The sequence below is a fragment of the Protomyctophum bolini genome (genome assembly GCF_963924005.1).
Source record: "Protomyctophum bolini genome assembly, chromosome: 20".
In the NCBI taxonomy this organism is placed as follows: Eukaryota; Metazoa; Chordata; class Actinopteri; order Myctophiformes; family Myctophidae; genus Protomyctophum; species Protomyctophum bolini.
In genome coordinates, this window is record NC_137881.1 from 31,108,683 (window position 1) to 31,116,035 (window position 7,353).

Below are 7,353 nucleotides of genomic sequence, written 5' to 3' on the forward strand. Positions count from 1 at the left end.
TGCTTTTCCAGAAAGAATAACAGCTTTCTGCACCCAGGGGCATCACTATATGCCAGCTTGTGAATGTGATGGACATTTCCATTAACGTTTTATTTTTGCCACGGACATGCAAAGCAAGTGATCAATGATATTTCCAGAACACAAATGTATAGCCTACAGTACTAATTGACTCTGGATGACGTGGACGTGTCATAGTGTCTACTCCATTCCATTCCATTCCATTGCGCTATATACACATTTTCAAATAAGTCACTTATTAAAACTTATTTTTTGGGGAAAAGCTGATCTACGAGCTCACAACACATTATGGCACGTTGTCCTCAGAAATTGTCCTCGGACTGAAACTGTATACTTACTGTATAAGACCCATTTATTAAAATCCCAAACATGGGTAAGTTGCTGGGTAAGTTGGGTAACTATATAGCCAACTACTTTAACCCTGACATCCCAATTGTGGGCATGTCATTATAGGCTAAGAAGAAAGATGAAACCAGTGGCATGTTAAAAATGTCAGGTGCCACGTACTTTATGGGAGGAGTTGAGGACATATCATAAGCTATTTAACGATGCTGATGTGATCAGATAAGTGAAACCGAGAGAAAATGGCCCTCCACAAAGTGCTGTACGGGATATCTCTGATACTCATCCTACAGTTCAAAGGTGAGAAAAGATCCGTTTATTGTTTATAGTTTGCATTATGCTACAATAGATTTTTCTTCTTTTTTTTTTGGGGTACATATTTTTATATATAGCCTAAGTGAAGCAAGATATAATTATTCTGCTACATCCCTCCACTGTTGGTGGGATGTGCATACATATCTGCCTATTCTTTTTCGATCGTGTTTAAAAAATAAATAAAAAAAATGTTTTGTAATTGTCTAAAACTGAATAGATCGAAATATACCATTCATTCATTCATTCATTCATTCATGTGCACTTTAAGGTGAGACACCCCAGGTGAAATCATGATTTTTTTATTTGTTTTTTTGCTATTTTGCTATTTTGCTTCCTAAACATGTTTTATTTCAAACTAAAGCAAAATACACATTAAAAATACAGATTTAGATGTTTAGTTGGATAGTTTATTTTAGCCAATGACAGCTCGTTTTTCTGGGTGAAAAGCCACCATCTCTATTTTCATGATTGGATTGGTTGTTGGTACAAAGGAAGTGACCATATTTGGATCAGACCACAGTCAGCTCGAGGTCCAGACCTTTCCAATGATATATGACATTATATATTGTTGCCAAGGTTTGGATTAGATATTTTGTCTCAAAATAGTGGCTTCAAATAAAACTTTTTGGAATTTTACAATACAAATCTTTAAAGGCCGTTTTCTCAAAATGAGTTTTCCTCATACTTGGGACAAAGAATCTCCACTTCAGTTGAACTCACATACACCAAACGTTCCAGTCTTATTCATAACTATATTCCGCAGACATTTACACATGGATTTGTTGATATATCATTCACAGCCTGATTTACATCACATTTTATACAAAAGAATGCCGAAAATTGGGTTTTCTATGCCTGTTGACACTATTTTCTGATTTGTGGAGTGATAATTAGAGATATCAAAAATCCCATGTGTAATTTTCTTTGTCTCTAATGTGTCAACAAAATGAAATGATAATTTTGAACCTGGCTTTATCCGATCTTCAGATTTATCGTCCCGAAATGTATGCAAATTAGCGCATATAATGCCTAATTTGCATATTTAAACATATCATTTCAGAAAACTTGTAATACAAAAAATCTTAGTTTCAATATAAGTAATCAACTGGAGAAGTTTCATTGTGATAGCTATTATTTAACTTTTTTTCCCTATTCACCTAAGCACAGTGAATCAATTTAGAAAAAGAAGGCCTGCTAAATACAAATCTTCACTTTCCTACCTTACTACCTTCACACAGACATAGACGTAGTACATAGGCTACTGTATGTAGTAGTAGTACATTTTCATAGTACAGATAATATGATACTTGTATGAGTATAAGCACAGTGTTCCAGTTACAATTTTGATCAGCACGATCATCCTTCTCTCCCGTTTGAATAAAACTGTCTAACTCACAACCTGAAAATGTATTCTGTTTACTAAAGAACTGGAGAGAGTGGTAAACGCATGTACTGAACAAATTACTGATCAGAATATTGCCTAGAACTATTCATTTTACCGATTATTTTATCACAGGATTTTTTAAGCCATTTTTTTTTTCAGCCAGTTTTAATTGTCTAATTAATGTAACCCGTGGCGCTGCGGCCGCTACACTCCCTCTGCCAACCTGGTGGAGAGCAACGGACTATGACCTCATGCGTCCTTCAATCCATGAGGAGTCAAGACACTTCTTTTCACCTGACAGTTTAGCCGAGTATACCATTCAACTATAGTCTAAACCTGCACCCACAGGGATGACCATAGGAATTGATATATGATTTGTACTACTCATTTGGATTTGTTTCATTGGGCTGCTGCACAGCTTTGAGAGCATCACAGGCATTCAACTTGCAGAGATCAGTCAACACTATGCTGTTTTCTCTAACTGTGTTTGAGCAAGAGTTAGAGCTTGACACAAAGTTCACAGCTGTCTGCTGCATGGTATGTACTCCATATGTACATACGTACATGGTATGTACTCCGTATGTATACATACCATGCAGCAGACAGCTGTCAACTTCCCTACAAAAGGGATTGTTACAGTACATTGTACTGTAATAATCCCTTTTGTACGTCTGTGTGTGCACCATGTGTGTTTTAGTGTGTATAGGCTCTTGCATCTGTGGGTGTTGTGTATATTATACCATACACTGTAAGCATGCCTACCTTTCTGTGAGTGACTGTGTGTGTGTGTGTGTGTGTGTGTGTGTGTGTGTGTGTGTGTGTGTGTGTGTGTGCACGTGCGTGCGTGCGTGTCCGTCCTTCAGGCTCGCTCGCGACAGTCTGCAGCGACCCAGGTGTGCCAATGAATGGCAGTCGCTATGGAGAAGGGCGGGAGCCTGGCGATTCAGTGACCTTCTCCTGTGATCCAGGATACGAATTACAGGGGGAGAGCAGAATCACCTGCATCCACGTGGAAAATACATACGACTGGCAACCCAGTCCACCAAGCTGCATCGGTGAGAGAGGGAGAGGGAGAAAGAAAAATAACGACGAGAGAGAGGGGGAGGAGATATGGACAGAGAGAGGGAGCGGTGGAGGGAGAGATGTGGGAAAGTACATGGCGGCAGAAATGAACAAGTGAAGGAGCAGTGTATAGGGATTAGGAGTAAAAAAAATGGGGTGCATACTTAGTTTAGACAAGTCATTGGTTAGACATGGGTTAAGGTTAGGTTTAGGTGTGCTGCCCCCGTGGGAGATTAGGGTTAGGGTGAGGGTTTGAGATAGGTTGTAGTTGTAGGACTAATGACTGGTCTAACCAATGACTATAACCAAAAACTGTCTAAACTAAGTAGCCTACTGCACCCAAAAAAATGATACATGTGAGAGACGGGAGTACTTTCTATAACTTATTATAACATCAGAGAATGTATTTCTTATCAAACCCGTAAAAGATATTATATGTAGGATAACAGAAAGCACTCGAGAGTCGAGACACATCTTGAGCTGTTGCCAAGTGTTATCCTCGCTGTGGCTAATCAAGGGCTGAGGTCAGCCAGTATGTTGTTTCATCACAGCTTAACTGTTAGTTAATTAATTTAAACAATTTATCAATGTCATTAATTCTGGCCAGGGAAGAACTGAGCACTGGGCATGGGACATTATTTCATATACATGTTTATCTTATATTAGCTTACTTATTGATGGGATCATTGGTGTTGAGTTCCAGTCTGTTTAATGGATGTGGATAAAAACAATAGTTTGGGAGATTGGAAATTATTAATGTGTAATGAATATTAACTTTCTATTAGGGAAGATAGTTTAAAATTCCTAATCTTGTCAGTGCTTTTGAATTGCATTTTCTTTTCATCTTAAAATATTGACTGTATATTTCCATTTCCCCAACACCAGGCAGTGGGAAGAAAATTGATTCAAGCTGTAGAAAACTACATGAAGTAGTCAAATATGTATTTATAACTAGCTACTTATCTTTTCAAAAGCTGTAAAAAATTGCTCTAAAGCCCCGTTCACATTGAAGAAGCTGCTTTAAAAAGCAGAAGCAGAAATCTAAAAGACGCAGCTTTTTTTTGAGAAAGTGGGCGTGTACAAGGTACCTGTCACTCAAGCTGCCTGGACTGGCTGTCTGGCTTTGAGACGAGAGACAGGCAGTTTGAGCAGATGCGCATTTGAAAGTCTAAAATGTAAAATAGCGACTGTAGAGGAGACATAATTATATATTTAGTTACATCATAGCCTATGTATCGATGAATAAATAATATAATCTTGGTAAACTTGTGTGTAAATAACCGAACGGACGGGATCTCAATCCCCCCCGTCTTCAGTGCTCTGCTCATGTCTCTCCCCCCACTCCGCTCTCCTCTCCCCCCTAGGCCACGAGCGAAACCCTCCTGGCATTCTTTTAAATGGCGGCTCTGTATGTAATGTTAATGTTGATTTAGAAAGAGCATACCGTAGAAATACAATTGTATATATCCAGCACGTCGTAAAAGCAATTAAAACAGCTTATGTTTACGTGTGATTTCCGGACATTCAGTCCGTCACTGACCCTCCTCGGCTGGACACACACACACACACAGAGGCTCGCAAGTGATCCCCGTGGGCCGTGTCGGCTCCCCGGTGCTCAATATCACACACACACACACACACACACACACACACACACACGGGGATTGTGTTCTATCTATCTTAAATATAGGCTATCTACTGTCTTTCAACTTTTGCTATGAGGTTCATCGATAGCCGATAGGGCGATAGGCCTACATACATGAACGCAATAAACCAATTGAACCTATAGGTCCCCGAGCGAAAGTGGACCGACTTCTGGACCCTGTGGCCCGGCCCGCGGAGGACCCCCTAAGTTGAGACTGGGTGTCGAGGAGCGTACACCAGTGGTCAACACCCTGTGCTCAGGGCGAGGTCCCGCGACAAGGGCAATTAATTTTAGTGCGAGGAAACGTCCAGCAAATCGTCTCCGAGCACAGCTCTCCTCGGCGTTCCAGTACTAGGGAGTCGGGACTACTGCACTACGTACTGTGTGTGTGTGTGTGTGTGTGTGTGTGGGGGGGGTAAATAGAGGGGGTACATACAACTGATATAAAGGCTATTAATTATTTATTTTAAAGGTATTGATTGACGGCGCAAAAGCTTCAACATACTACCGAGACACACGAGGATCGGCACAGAAACGCGCTGAGAGCGGGCTGCTTCTCCCCTCTTCTCGGGGAAGGTTTTGGCGAAAACTCCGACACAACTATATTGTTTAGTAGTTGTTTGTCTATCTATCTATATCTGCTAATTTATCAACCGTGTGTGTGTGCGTGCACTGTTTAGTCCACAAACATAGGATAGCGTTCTGGAGAGTTCAGTTCAGTAGTCCATCCATAGCTTCGATGAGAACCGGAGGGGGGGGGTGAATGCACGATGACTTGTCCCCAGAAACGTGACACTCGCGACGGCACACGGAACACAACCTGTTTTCACCGCTTCGACAACTTGTTTCTCATATAAACTTTAATTTCTATCACAAAATATGCTATGGTCTTGCCAAATATCCATTCATATTTCATATACAGCCCATATTTAAAAAGTTTATTTTTTAATGCGGACAATTGGCTCGGACAGCTTTTTCAAAGCTTTTTGGTTTCGTAAAATGAGCTCAACTCCGCCTCCTCAAACCACGCTGTGCTCTGATTGGCTACACGCAGATTTTTAAAGCTCCAGCTTTTAAAAGCTGCTTTAAAGTTAAGGTTCGGTGAGAAAAAAAAAACGCAAAAACAAAAAAAAGCTATTCTTCCAGCTTTTAAACGCAGAAGCTGTTCAGCATAGAGATAACATGGGACCAAGAAGCAGAAGCTAGCTTCTGCTTCTTCAATGTGAATGGGGCTTTACCCTATCATTACAAAGACACATTAGCTTAACCACATGGGCTGGAAACTGCAGTTTTTCACCTCAATAATATAATATTACTACTGGAAGTTATGTATAATTAATAATTATGTCATTTTGTTAAAATCTACTTCATTTTCCTTTCAAGCTCCATGTGGAGGGAATTTGACAGGATCTTCTGGGTTAATTCTTTCGCCAAACTACCCCCATCCCTACCCGCACAACAAAGATTGTGACTGGCTCATTGCTGTCCACTCTGACTATGTCATCTCATTAGATTTCATCAGGTAAGCAGTGGCGCTATGACACTTTCTTTCTTTAGTCCAATCGTAATAAATGTATTATTAGGGTGTTGCCGGTGTACAGGCATTTAGAGACATGAAAAATGTCACACACGTCAGATGATTAAAACAAGGACTTTGTGGAGGACACTGAGCACATGACATCAGATGAGATGCACTGGAGCAGTATAGGTCAGCATTATGGTCCAGTAGTCTTGTGTTTCCAGATAATATGAGATCTGCCTTCTGAACAATTTGTCTGGGCACTATATAAAATGCAATGTACAGTAGTAACAAAACTACACTGACTACTTTCAAAACCAATCATGCCTCCACCTCAATATCAAGTGCTGCGTAATACGATTGCTCATTATTTTGAAAACAAATGCTTTCTCTCTCTCTCTCTCTCTCTCTCTCTCTCTCTCTGTCACTGCAGTATGTGATTTGATATACAGCACTACAATATGAAACGATCTTTTCACACTGCATAGCCATTGATTTTGTGCTACCGCGGTGTCACAACAATTTAATCTCTTTATACCTCTTGGGAAGAGATACTTTTTTTGTTATGTTCTTCTTTGTCTGGAGGGGCAAAGTAAATCGCCTGGCATGACTCACTGCTATAGCACTGTGGTGCATGCTATGATAGATAGATAGATAGATAGACAGATTCTTTATTTTTGTGTCATGCACCAAAGGCGCCCAACCCACATGGACTTATAGGACTACACCATATCATTGATTCAATATTGCATTGTGTACAAGAAACAGGTTTGTTTTGTTGTTTTCTTTTCTTTTCTATATACACAAACAAAACATTCTGCCTTTTTTCCCACGCTTTGCATAAAAAGTTTTTCATAGTCCTCCAAACAGAAAAAGTTAGCACAGATGGTTGTCATTTTACAAAATAATACATGTCTTAATTCTTCATATAATGGGCAGTAAAACAAAAAATGAATTTATTTTTCAATTTCTTTCAAATCACACAATAGACACACTGTCCTCCTCAGGAGTACCAATTAATCTACCCGTTTCTAAAGCTAATGGTAAGGTCCCAGAATGCAGCTGTGC

General features: G+C 39.9%; 1 long non-coding RNA gene across 1 annotated transcript; it reads left to right on the forward strand.

The window, feature by feature from the left end:
- The first annotated feature begins 596 nt into the window (after positions 1–596).
- LOC308335776 lies at positions 597–6,221 on the forward strand. The gene is made up of 3 exons (XR_013966094.1): positions 597–660; positions 2,923–3,114; positions 6,150–6,221. It is a non-coding gene; the product is annotated as an uncharacterized lncRNA (long non-coding RNA).
- The last annotated feature ends 1,132 nt before the right edge of the window (positions 6,222–7,353 follow it).